Consider the following 14,038-nt stretch of genomic DNA (forward strand, 5'->3'; position numbering starts at 1 on the left):
CTTCTTTCTGCAAAAGTGGTCATATATCCAAGCAAGCCAGGCTTGTCAGCCTGAGCTCAGAAAGTCTCAGCTATCCTAGGTATCTTAACAATATTGTCAGCAGTTATTATTCTCAGGTACACCTTGCTGTAGAATTTTAGACAGTTTATTGCTACCTCACATCCCTGGTGTCTTAAATTGATTATCTTTTAATTTTATCTCAAATACAAGAGGTACTCAGGGAGATCTGATGCCTGTCACAAGCTCTTATTCACTATCTGAAGGAGAATCTCCATGGATCTTTACCAAGTCCACTGACAACAATGTCAAAGACTTTATTTATTTATGATACTATGTATACTGATATTAACATTGAGAAGAAATCATTAAATAAATAAAAACCATTCCAGGAAATTTTACTATGAGGACAAAGTTAAGAAGTGTTTGTTCATTATCTATGATCTTAGACATATTAATGGGTCTTATTCTTTCCAGAATTGAAGGTTAAGTGAAAATATGATTTAAAGAAAGCTCAAAGCTAGATAAGATGGTAAATGTTAAATGGGCAGAAATACAGATAGCTAAAAGATCATGAGAGATAATAGGAAGATAAACAGATAATAGATACATAGAGATTTGGAGATGATAAATAGGATAGATCTATACAGATAGATGATCAACAGATAAAGGTGATAGAAAGATGATAGATAGATAGATAGATAGATAGATAAATAGATAGATAGATAGACAGACAGATAGCTGGTAATAGGTAAACAGATTATAGTCACTCAAGAATATGAAGGAAAGATGTAAAAGTATATTTAGAAAAACAGAACAGAAAATAAGATACAGAAAATATTAAAACATATTAAGATAGGACATTTAAGTATGAAATTTCATCATCAAGGTCCAGAGATTCCTCATATTTCACAGACTTGGATCCTCAGTGCAGTGAATATTTCATAAAAAATTTAAAAACCATGGATAAGACAGAAGACAATAAACACATACTCAAAATCTTTCATTTTCTGGTATTTTGAAAGCACAAACTTATTTTCTATGTTATATAGTGTAATCTCACTTTAACTGAGTAAAATATACTATTCAAACAATTCTGTATTGTAGTCACACTCTTGCTTCTATTTCAGATGATAGAATTTTTCATATTTTGTTCACCTCATTGTAATGGCTAGTTTAACCTTGGTCATCATAATCATGAACAAATCTAAAACATCAAAGTGATTTTCCCATCTTACTCCTGATAACTGCCCTCTTCATATGAGCTATAACCATTTAGAAATGTTAAGCATCATCTGAAAACTAAGAAATGCAAAAGTCTCTGGGCCCAGGCATGGCAAGGAAACATATCAAAACAAAAGGATTATTAGGTTTTTTATTATAAAATATTCTCTCCATTGTAACAAAGTTACAAATTAATACATCACACAGCAAGATCCAGAAATCCACTTGATCTGAAAGTCTGTTCATTTCAGCTAAGTTCTCTTCTAATAGACTTGCAATTCTGAAACCATGGAAATTCACTTAAGGTTTTACACTATCACTGTCATGTACATTTTATGCACTTATCTACCACAAAAAGAGATAAAGAGAGACAGAGACAGAGAAAGATTGAGAGAGAATCTTGTTTCCACATATATGTATAATTATAGCATACTTCTGCATAGGAAGGAAAATAAGCTTTTTTCTTTCTATGTTTGGATATATTTATTTACACATTTTAGATTTCATTAGGCTGAAAAGTTTTCTACTTTGTATATGTACAATTTTAAGTAGGAAGTGAGGTAAAAGTGAATGTTGATCAAATAATTTGTCAGCATTTTATTATGACATTAGGTAGTCTTAAAATATTAGATGTCAGTATATATTTTAATTTAAAAATATACAAAAAGTTTACATAAAGTGCAACTATCTTAATTATATTATTGCTTCATAACAGTAAGACTGCAGCTAATAAGCAATACCTTAGTAAAATCAAATATTACTAGAAAATACGGGTTTTCTCAATTAGATACAACCAATCACTACACTACACTGTCTAGTCTTTCCAAATATTATTGATATCTTTGCTTCTGACACTACAGATGAACATCCTTTCATATGTCATAACATTGTAAATATTTTACTGTAACATTTCTTTAAGACGGAAATCAACATTTATATTTATCCACATAAATATCCAAAGTACCAAGCTTTGTGCTTATGTACACACATCACTCCTGGCTGTTCAGTGGAAGTGGAAGACAGAGCAATTCTGCTTATTCTGCATGTAGAGATGTTAACACAACGTATTTCACATTACCCTTGGAAGTCCTGAAAGGACGAAGCTCATAAAGCCTACTGTAGAAAGCCTCGAGGAACAGTGAACACAAGGAGAACACCGCTAATGCCTTGGCTACCTGTGCAAAGCATGGTCAGGGCAAGAAAAGTCACAGATCAAGTCTCTTTCTGTGCAAACATTATAAATACAAAATGATATTTTAATGAAAATTATAATAAAACTTGAAAAAAATCAAATTTTAAATTGTGCATTTACATCTCATTTCATGGTCACATATATTTATAGTTGCACCATTTTGCTATGTACATCATTATTTAAAGCTGTTAATCCATTCAATATTATATTTTCTTGTGAGAAAACAATTGGTGTATCATTTTGGTAGAGTCTACGCCATGTGCCTTGCTCATTCAAAGTCTAAGGATAAATACTGAAAAGAGATACATATGGCAACTAAATCTGGCACTCATTAGTCAATGATTAAACAATCTTACAATTAGGTCATTTTGGGGAATAACAGATTACATAAATAAACTAATTTTGTAATTAAATTACACATTTTGGAGCCTAAAATGTGCTCTAAATTAAGAAATACACTAATAATGATTAATTTTAATTTGAGGTTAGATATTCTGAATATTCTTCGTTTCAGCTATGTGTACTATAAAATATGTGCAGATAATTTTGTGCAATATGTGTGCCAATGTCTTTGTTTATTCCCACCTTCTCATGCCTGTCTTTGTTTTATTTGGAGTTGTTCTTGTAAATGATTCTTCTTGAGCACTAAAAATGAGAACAGCAATACATTACTTAATTCTTGTAAACAAAGCTTAGAATTAATATTTAGTGATTGCCTGTTGGGATGAAACAGTTATTTAGATAATCTTGGCATAGCTATTTAAAAGAACCAATGCTATACCTGTGAATTCATGTTTAGACTATATCTGCTTTGATATACAGCTGTCACTATATATTTCAGTGTGGAGAAAGAACACAAAATAAAAGACTAAGTAGTCAAAAAGTAATAGACATCGAAGTGTACTGTGTTCATTTAATAGCATCCATTATAATCTCTGCCAGACTATACACATCATAGCATCCAGTACAAGTCACAGTCACTATCCTGGCTAGACCACATATATCTCAGCATTCCTTACAACTCAGTCATTGTTCCTGCCAAACGATGCACATCATTGTATTCTTTATGTTTCATTTCCTTTTAATGCTTATACTAGTCCTGGTATGTTGCTTCATTAAAATAATAAATTCACTTCTATTTGTGTAAATTTTTCTTTTAAAAATGTAGACTTCTTTATTTCTCTGTTGGCTAAATTAGATGTGTAATAGTCGGAAATTAATTAGACTTGTTTTCACAGTACTCATATCACAATCCACAGTAAGAGAAGCCAAAGCAGGACCAGGAGAAAAAGAGAACCATCTTAATTTGGGCTGTTGATCTGAGGGGCAGTGTAATGATTAAAATAGACCTTTGGAAAAGCAAAGACACACTGGGTTCTAATTGCTATAACCTTTGGGAATCATCATATAATAGTTCTTCAGAAAGGTTAGAAGAGGCTTTAGGAAGGAGTTACTGAATAGAATGTGACTAAGGCAATCCAATAAATGGATGAAAAAAAACATAAAAATCAGATTGTGTAGGTTTTTCCCAATAAAGAAAAGGTAGGTAAGTAAAGAAAAAATATAATTAAGCTAGAGCAAATTTGTGAGCATCTTTAAATATTTATTTTGTTACTCTTAAGTTTACATACTCCAATTACTAGAAACAGTACCATATAAGATCATGTTTTACCTAGGTAATATTGGCAATAGTGCAGCAGATATTTATAACCAACTTAACTACAGAATCATTTTAGTTTAATTTTTATACAAATATCATATTCAATATATTTATATGTTTTAGATTTTAAGACATTAAAATCCTTTAAATGATAAAATTAAGATGTTCTGTCTAAAGAAAATTCAGGAACAAAGTACAGGGCAGAGACTGAAGGAAAGGCCACCCAGAGACTGCACCACCTAGGCATCCATCCCATCAAACCCAGACACTATTGCTGATGCCAGGAAGTGCTTGCTGACATGAGCCTGATATAGCTGTCCTCTGAGAGGCTTTGCCAGAGCCAATACAGATGCAGATGCATACAGCCAACAATCAGACTGAACATGGAAACCCTATGGAGAAGTTAGGGGAAGGACTGACGAAGCTGAAGGGGTTTGGACCCCATATGAAGAACAACAATATCAACCAATCAGAACCCACCCCCAGAGCTCCCAGGACTAAACCACCAACCAAAGAATACACATGGAGGGACCCATGGCTCCAGATGCATATGTAGCAGAAGATGGCCTTGTGGGACATCAATGGGCCTTGGTCCTGTAGAAGCTTGATGCTCCATAGGAGCAGAAGTCTAGGGCAGTGAGGTGGGAGTGGGTGAATGGATAGGTGAGGGAGCACCCTCATAGAATCAAGGGTGATGGGATTGGGGCATGTCACAGGGAACACTAGGAAGGGGGAATAACATTTAAAATGTAAATAAATAAAGTAACCAACAAAAATATGCTTCAAACATTGCTCTTCTCAGTATTTTAAGACTGTTGCTATAATGACACGAGCTTGTAAAGAGATTGGATGGAGTTAAACAAGTGGGCAAGTCCTCACACAAAATTGCTGATGCAGGAGGTAACAGAGTGAGGGCAACAGCATCTAGACAAAAGACAGAGGATACTCAAGCACTGAGTAAGCCAATGAAAACACTCTGTGATGGACCAGAGGGAAGAGGAAGATAGTCAATGAGACAGAACACCTGTGTTTGATAATTGATGGTAACTAGCTAGCTAGTATCTGCTTTTAACAAAGTAAGATGAGAGAACTGCCTTCCTTTAGGAATGTCTAGGACATTGATTCCAGGGATGTGAGGAGGAAGTCGTTAGGTTGTAAATTTAAGAGAAATCCGGGATATGATTTATATTTCAAAGAGCATGAAAGTCACATTTGATATTTTCTGAAACAAATGACTCTAACTTTGCCATTTGAATCAGGTGTAGTTATTTTCTGTAAGAATTTACCTGTTGTAAATAAATAAGGCACTGTGACAAAATACATAACAGAAAAAAAAATTAAAGGGATTGAATTGTTGTTGTCTTGTGGTTTAGGGGGATTATAGTCCATCCCATTAAGAAAGGCAGAGTGATTGCCTCAATACAGTCAATATCAAGATGGTCCCCGAAGCAGTGGGACCAGAACCAAGGGCTGTCAAAGGGCTCAACAATCTCTGACCTACTTCTACCAGCAAGACCATACCTGCTAAAGTTCCCATGTATTTTTTTAAACTGTACCATAAGCTGGGGACCATGCCTTCAAAATATGTATGAAGGAGCATATTTCATATTCAAACCATGCCACATGATTTTTGAACTGTACTGGAAATTGATACCACACGCAGAATACATTAGTACAACATGGTTTTCTATCTTTCCAAAAGCCAAGGCTAGAGGGTATCAGGACTATTTAAGAGAAATACAGTCTGTGATCACTAAGGTTAGATTCACACATGAGAAAGGAGATAGATATCTTTACTAACATTCATCTTTGGGGTCATACACTTAGCAGAGTACTACAGAGAAGTAAAAACAAACAAAAAGAAAACACTCATGTAGACAGAGAAAATGTGAGCTTTCCAGGATTCAGTAACAGTTGTTCTATTTTCTTTTCTTTTGCCTAAACTTTGGAATTGGCTGAGCTGAGAAAGAGGGTCTCAAGTTGAAACAAACAAAACAAAACAAAACAAAACAAAACAAAACAAAACAGACACAATAACCCAAATTACAAAATGATTTAAACAAGATTTTGATTTATAGTTCATTTTCTTAAGGGTTTTTCCAATATGCTAAACTATAATGGGATATTTTGAATATGAAGTGATTTTTCTAAAGTGGTTTTTCTTTAGACTGTATTTTTCACCATTTTGCATATTTTCAGGCCAGCTTTATGTAGAATAAATCACTGTTTCTGATACTGGCAAGTGTTTCTACGGTTCATTCCATAATGAGTTGTTGAGTTTCCATGAGTTTGTAAGCTTTCTGTTGTTTCTGTTGTTGTTTTATTCAGCTTTAGTCTGTGGTGTTCAGATACAATGCAGAGTGTTATTTCAATTTCCCTCTACTTGCTGAGACTTGTTTTATCCTCCCAAATATCTGGTCCATTTTAGGGAAAGTTTTATTTGGTGTTGAGGACAATATATATTCTTGTATTTGGGTGAAATATTCTGTAAATATTTGTTAGTTCCATTTGGCTTATAATTTCATTTAGCTCCAGCATTTCTCTATATAGTTCTTTTGTCTTGATGATCTGTTATTTGGTAAGAGTTGAAATCTCCCACTACCAGTATACACTGGTATATGTGACTGGTATCAGCATGACTATGTGATTTTAGCTGTTACACTGTTTCTTTTATGAACTTGGGTGCCCTGAACTTGGTGTATAGATGTTTAGTATTTGCTATATCCTCTTGGTGACTTTTTCCTTTGATGAGTGTGTGTGTTCTTCCCAATCTCTTCTGATTAGTTTTGATTTGATTTATTTTGCCAGATACTAAAAGACCTATCCATACTTTGTTTCTTGGGCCCATCTCCTTACAATATCCCTTTCCATCCTTTTATCCCGAGGAAATGTCTATCTTTGATATAAAGGCATGATTCTTGATTGGAGCAGAAGGATGGATACTCTATTTAAATATAATCTATTACTTTGTGCCATTTTATTGGGGAACTGAGATCATTAGTGTTGAGAGTAAACAATGAATGCACAGCATTGATTGATTCTCATTATTTCACAAGAGTTATATAATACTAATGTACTTTAAAGCAGTAGAATAACAAACAAATATTTTGGAGAACATTTTACCTTCAAATATTAAAACAAATATGCAAAATGAATGTGTATAGAATCATCAAAACCAGTTAATTCCAATATATAATTAAAGCCTGTGGTCATCTGCAGTATTTTGAGCCATGTTGTCTCTTGTGGTCATTCTACCAGAACTGGTTTTTATTTTTTATCAGTCCCTCAACACAGAGAGATGTATGTCCTGAGAGAAGCTACTTAGCCAATCATATGAATTGTCACAGCAATGCGATGAACAAGCGTTGGTTGTTAGTCACCCATCTATCAAATCATACAAAGCATGTATACCATTGAAAAGTTCTTATGACTAATGCTAAAGCTTTTGATCACTGACCAGCCCTGCACTTTCTCTGATGATTTCAATCATGATGAATTTTATGGCTAAATAAAAATCTCCAATTTTAAATGGAAAAAAATTATCTAAACTTCATGTACAAATAAAATGTGAACAAAAAACTAAATTAAACACCAAGTATGTTGCACATATCTGAAAGCTCACTTAAAAATGAATTTCAGCCATAGCTAAATGGTTTTCTATAAATTGACAGGCAAACGCAAATCAGTTTCAATAGTTAAAAAAAAGTGAAACCAGATACATTGTAATGGGAACTTTTTAGCATTTGAAATCATTAAAGCATGAAAGTGTCTGAAAATAAGATAAATTAAAAGGTCGGGTCCACTTTAACAACTAGAAATCTATAATTTATTAGTGTGTTTTAAGCAGAGAGTGGGTTATTAAGTGTCTATTAAGGGTGCATGTGTTAGGAAATAATGCATACACTCTATAAGAACTCCTAAATGCCACATTGTGTTCTTGCAGAGTGTGGGGCAGGTTTTTAATAGTTCAATGGTGGCACTGCCTATGCATCTAAGGACAATGCACACACAGAAGAAGCTAATTAACATGGAGCACTAATTAGTCCCTCAGTATTTAGCAATGAAGTATCAGCAGCTGTCTTGGATGCCATATGCTAATTAGCATTAATAAACTTCAGAAATAATTGTCTCCATTGTTCTGTGTCATAATACTCCCTCTAATTGTACTTTGGAGAGCATTGCCTATAAATGGTAGCAAGTATTACATAGCATGGCTTGAAGTTTAATGAGCAATTTTCTGTGACTTGTGGCATTAGAAGAGAATATATACAGAAAAGAGGAAAGATTAATGCCAATTTTTAAAGTCCATAATTAAGTTGTTGGCTAGTACCTGTGTCTCTAGCTATTCAAATATTTAGATGAGATTGCTTCTTTGGCTCCAGATTTTTTTGAGACACTAAAATGTGAAGTATAACCAGCATTCTCAGAGCCGCAGCCTCAGTTAGTTCCCACTTATTTCAGAGAATGGCTTCCTCCTAGGACACCATCTGTATCAGCACATGGAGAGACAGGAAGTTCAGGTGGAAGAAACAAGCCCTTACATTTCCTAATGTTGGCTAAACCAGTCAGAATGCTTTTTAAATTAAATTTATTTTCAAATGACGTATAAACACGAGTTAGTCATGTTTGTGAGCAAATTATAGTGCTTTACTTCACTGACACAGTGAATCAGGGAGGGGCCACATTTATCTCTTCAAACATATATATTTTATCCTTGTGGTGAAAACATTAAACATTCTCTCTTTTTAACATTTTAAAATGCATAGCATGTTACTGTTACATATCTTCACCTTATTAGGTAGCTGCACATAAGAACTTCCTGCTCCTCTCTGTAAATTAGAACTAAGAGTACAATATATTTCTGATAAAAATATTCAATATTTGTAAATACATAATGTGTATTTATGTGTAATATGTGTAAATACATAATGTGGCCATTAACTCTCTTGAGAAATATTTAAATTAAATAGTGGTACTTCTCAGTCCATGAACTGGATCATCAAAAGAAAGAATTCTGAAAAATGATTCAACATACTAGTCCCAGTGATTTAAGACATCAAAATTCTGAAATTGAACATTTAAAAACTATGTGATCATAATTACCCAGAAAATAGGAAATACTGTATAAATCATGAGAACTATTATTAAATGAAACATTACAGGTAATATACCAACACAGGGGATTGCTCATGGATAGAACCACAAGGCAGCTGTCCCATTTCCAATAAGCTTTTGCAATTTTAGATACAAAAGCATAAATTATTTACAGACAAATTCTTTAGATATTTCCTGATTTAAGCAAACTGTCATATATCATGATTAGTTAGAAAGTATATATATTATAGCATTTCCATATTTTGAAAAGAAGAAATTTTGATAATTAGCATAGTATGGGGTTTTTATATTTCTTTAAATAAAAGCTTTTTCTTTTTTCAGAATATTATGATTTTTTATTTGATATTTTCTTCATTTACATTTCAAATGCTATCCCGAAAGTTCTCTATACCGCCAACCCCCCCTCCCCCCTGCCGCCCTGCTCCCAGACTAACCCACTCCCACTTCCTGGCCCTGGCATTCCCCTGTACTGGGGCTTATAATCTTTGCAAGACCAAGGGCCTCTCGAACTTTTCCATTGGTTCTCTGTGAATTTCACATCATGAATCTCAATCTCTCCTCCACTCTTACCCACCTTCCACCCATGCAGTCTATCCAACAGAATTAAACAATCTGTGGACACCGTAGTGTGTCACAGTGTGTCTCTCATAGCATTCCTTTTCGTTCACACTTCTTTGCTTGCGAATGTTCATCACAATAATTGTTTTAGTCTTGTCTAGGGCCTCAGGTTTCTGCTACTCCATGAATACTAGAACATCACTGCGACTTTTCTCAGATATCATGTAACAATAGTCCTATGGCCTCAAGATCCTGTAGTTTGGGATCTGTAGGACTGGCTCCTTCATGTACTCTAGCAGTTCATAGATGGAACAGATGTTGGGGTGGGCCAACTCAAAGCACTGGTTCTGAGCTGGTCACACTGCTGCTTTTCTTGCTCTCATGATCTAGGGTCCAGCTTACCAGCAACCCCCAGTACCAGGGCCAGCAAATTGCTGGGCCTCCTCTCTAGATTTTTACAGCCAGTGAGTGACCTGGGCAGTTCTCTCACTCTCATGAAGCCAGGACCAGCTCCTCTGCCATGGATGGCAAAGGACAAGGGAGAGGAGGAGGGCTTCTCTCCCTTGTATGTGTCACCACCCAGAAGACAAGAGGAAGTGTTGTCCCTCCCACTCTCATGCCCACATGGCCTGCTCACCCAGACTCTCCTCCATACTCAAGGCAGCTCTACTGAGTGCTGCAGCTGGTGAAAGGCAGGCATAGCTTTTCCTCTCTGATGACCTCAGGAACCAGCTCTCTTGCCTGCTGTGGGTGGCAGAAGGTGGGGGTGAGGTGGGAATAGTCTCTCACTCATTCATGTCATCACAGGGCAGACAAAAGTTGAGCCGGCTATCCCATGCTCACCCACTCGGGCCGGCTCACTTCTGCACTGCCATCAGGGTAAGCTCTACTGTACTGCCCAGGAGAGGTCAAGGACCCACTCTCCCGAATGCTGCAGTTGGTGAAGGGCACAGACAGCTCTGCTTTCATTACATCAGTGTTAAGTCTCCCATCTACTGCAGGTGGCAAGAGGGAGGAGGTTAGGGCAAAGTCTCCCACATTCATATACTTGGGGACCTCACCTGCAGACAATGTGCTGACTGCTCTCCAGAGTATTTGTGCTGGCTAGGGCTAAGGTCAGCTCTTCTGCTCTTCTGCCCCAGGGCTAGCTTTCCAAAGATGTCTAGGTGACGGGTGGAGCTGCTTTTGCACAGCCCTCAGACATCAATATGTCCTTGGCAGCCCACATCAGGGATGCCCTCCAGGCATTTGGTGGTAACAGACTCCTGCTATTGCTTGGCCATGGACTCAGATGTGGCCCAAGATGGTAGCACAGGCCAGGATACTTCCATGGTCCCAAGTGACATCATGAGCTACTCACATCAGGCAGTTCCTTAATACTCTCACATCTCCTCTTTTCTGACTCTTTTCATTGTACTCACATCCTTCTGTTTATTTTTCTCTTCCATTTCTCTACCACTTACTTCTTCCTTTTAGTGATATCTAAGTATCAGGGATCATTTCAGAAGTAGTCTCAGGAGTGCTATGCTCATGCACCATTCAGGGGTCCTCTCAGGCAATGTATGCCACGCCTCCAGGCTTGAGCAGTAGCCAACTGAATAGCTCCCTGTCCAGGCCCCATGACACTGGTCTGACAGTCATCTTGGTTTGTGCTTCACCAGGCCAGCTCCAGTGACTCCATGCAAGGGTTATCTGTCTCAGGTTCACTCCTACCTGAGATTCTCAGTACAAGGCAGGGCTCTGCTAGTTTCTGGCTTGCTCCTAGTCCTGGGACCTGGCAGCAGACTGGTTATAGTCTCAGGCTAGCTCCCTGTTGGAACTCCCTGGCACCAACTGATGATTGTCTCAGGCTTTCTTTTTTTTTTTCAGAGAATGTCAGACTGCCAATCATTCAGATGTTCATAGTTCATAAAACTAAGCTTAGACATAGCCTCTCTTCTCTCTGCAACCTATTGGCACACATGTAACACAGCAGCCACACACCTGCAACACTTCTAGGACCAGGGCTATATGTGTTAAGTAGAGGTTCAGGGTTTTCTACCCATGCCCAGTTTCCAAAATAACAACTCAAAGATTTAGTGATTTATAAATAAATGCCGAGTCCATAAGCTTTGGGTGGTTCCAAACTAGCTTGAAACTCATATAACTCATATATTCTACTCTATGTCTGCTATATGATTGGCTATCTCTCCTTGGTTTGATGTGACTATCTTTCTTAGTCTGGGGAGAATCCTCTAGCCTCTGACACTCTCCCAGAGTTTCAGGCAATTGGATCCCCCACCTATTACTTTCTTCCTTTTGCTAAAAGGCCATCAGGTTTTTATTGACAGGAGATATTTCTATAAAATGCACAAAAGATTCTCTCTACAGTCAACTAAGTAAATACTTCTACATAAAACTTTTCTGATAAATTATCAAAACCGTTTAAAATTTTTCATTTATCCTAATAATTATCAGTCTATACCCAGAATAGTTTATCTTATATATCCACATAAACATAAAAATCAAATTCTTTACTGTTTTATATCTCAGAGAACAGCAAATAAACTAAATTATTCAATTATGTGTATTCTTACAAATTAACAAAAACGAGTATAAATAGGTTACTAAAGAATTCCAAGCGTGCCATATTGGTTAATGGACATCTGAAAAGGTCAAATGTTCCAAAGCCATTGAAAAGAAGTGTAACACAATAAAAGTAAGTGTAAGATTGTATAGGAAGCATGTTCAATATGATTACAGACTTAAGAGAAGTATGTGTCATGTAATACATTTAAAAGATAAATAGGAGACCCCGTTTTGGGCTTCAGATATCTGGGCAACTTCCCTGCCAGAGGAGAGGTGTCTGCCCTGCCAGGGAGGGCTTTGCCAGAGCACCTGGGTAGCCATCTTGGTTCTCAGATCCAGCTTAGACTAGTATGCACAGGTGAGACTGGACTACAGAAGCTAACAGCTTCTGAGACAGGCCTTATTTCAGGCCTTCATCTTCTGCAGGAGGCAGGTCCAAAGGCCAGATATCTGTGCACCTTCCCTACAAGAGGAGAACTTGCCTGTAGAGAGTGCTCTAACCACTGAAACTCAGGAAAGATCTAGTCTCCCAGGCCTGCTGATAGAGGCTAACAAAATCAGGAGAGGAACAAGCTCTAACCAGAGGCAACTATAACAACTAACTCCAGAGATTACCAGATGGCAAAAGGCAAATATAAGAATCTTACTAACAAAAACCAAGACCACTCACCATCATCAGAACCCAGCATTCCCACCTCAGACAGTCCTGGACACCCCAACACACTCGAAAAGCTAGACCCGGATTTAAAAGCATATCTCATGATGATGGTAGAGGACATCAAGAAGGACTTTAATAACTCGCTTAAAGAAATACAGGAGAACACTGCTAAAGAGTTGCAAGTCCTTAAATAAAAACAGGAAAACACAACCAAACAGGTGATGAAAATGAACAAAACCATACTAGACCGAAAAAGGGAAGTAGACACAATAAAGAAAACCCAAAGTGAAGCAACGCTGGAGATAGAAACACTAGGAAAGAAATCTGGAACCATAGATGAGAGCATCAGCAATAAAATACAAGAGTTGGAAGAGAGAATCTCAGGTGCAGAAGATTCCATAGAGAACATTGGCACAAAAATCAAAGAAAATGCAAAATGCAAAAAGATCCTAACTCAAAACATCAAGGAAATCCAGGACACAATGAGGAGACCAAACCTGCGGATCATAGGAGTAGATGAGAATGAAGATATTCAACTTAAAGGGCCAGCAAATATCTTCAACAAAATTATAGAAGAAAACTTCCCAAACATAAAGAAGGAGATGCCCATGATCATACAAGAAGCCTACAGAACTCCAAATAGACTGGACCAGAAAAGAAATTCCTCCAGACACATAATAATCAGAACAACAAATGCACTAAATAAAGAGAGAATATTAAAAGCAGTAAGGGAGAAAGGTCAAGTAACATATAAAGGCAGGCCTATCAGAATTACACCAGACTTTTCACCAGAGACTATGAAAGCCAGAAGATCCTGGACAGATGTTATATAGACATTAAGAGAACACAAATGCCAGCCCAGGCTACTATACCCGGCCAAACTCTCAATTAACATAGATAGAGAAACCAAAGTATTCTAAGACAAAACCAAATTCACACATTATCTTTCCACGAATCCAGCCCTTCAAAGGATAATAACCAAAAAAAAAAAAAAAAAAAAAAAAAAAAAAAAAAAAAAATTACAAGGATGGAAATCACACCCTAGGGAAAGCAAGAAAGTAATCCC

General features: G+C 36.7%; 1 non-coding gene across 1 annotated transcript; it reads right to left on the minus strand.

Annotated features, from left to right (window-relative positions):
* Positions 1–11,617: 11,617 nt before the first annotated feature.
* Positions 11,618–11,751, minus strand: Gm24987. The gene has a single exon (XR_003952688.1). It is a non-coding gene; the product is annotated as a small nucleolar RNA SNORA17 (small nucleolar RNA).
* Between the last annotated feature and the right edge of the window lie 2,287 nt (positions 11,752–14,038).

The sequence above is a fragment of the Mus musculus genome, chromosome 18 (genome assembly GCF_000001635.26).
Source record: "Mus musculus strain C57BL/6J chromosome 18, GRCm38.p6 C57BL/6J".
Classification (NCBI taxonomy): domain Eukaryota; kingdom Metazoa; phylum Chordata; class Mammalia; order Rodentia; family Muridae; genus Mus; species Mus musculus.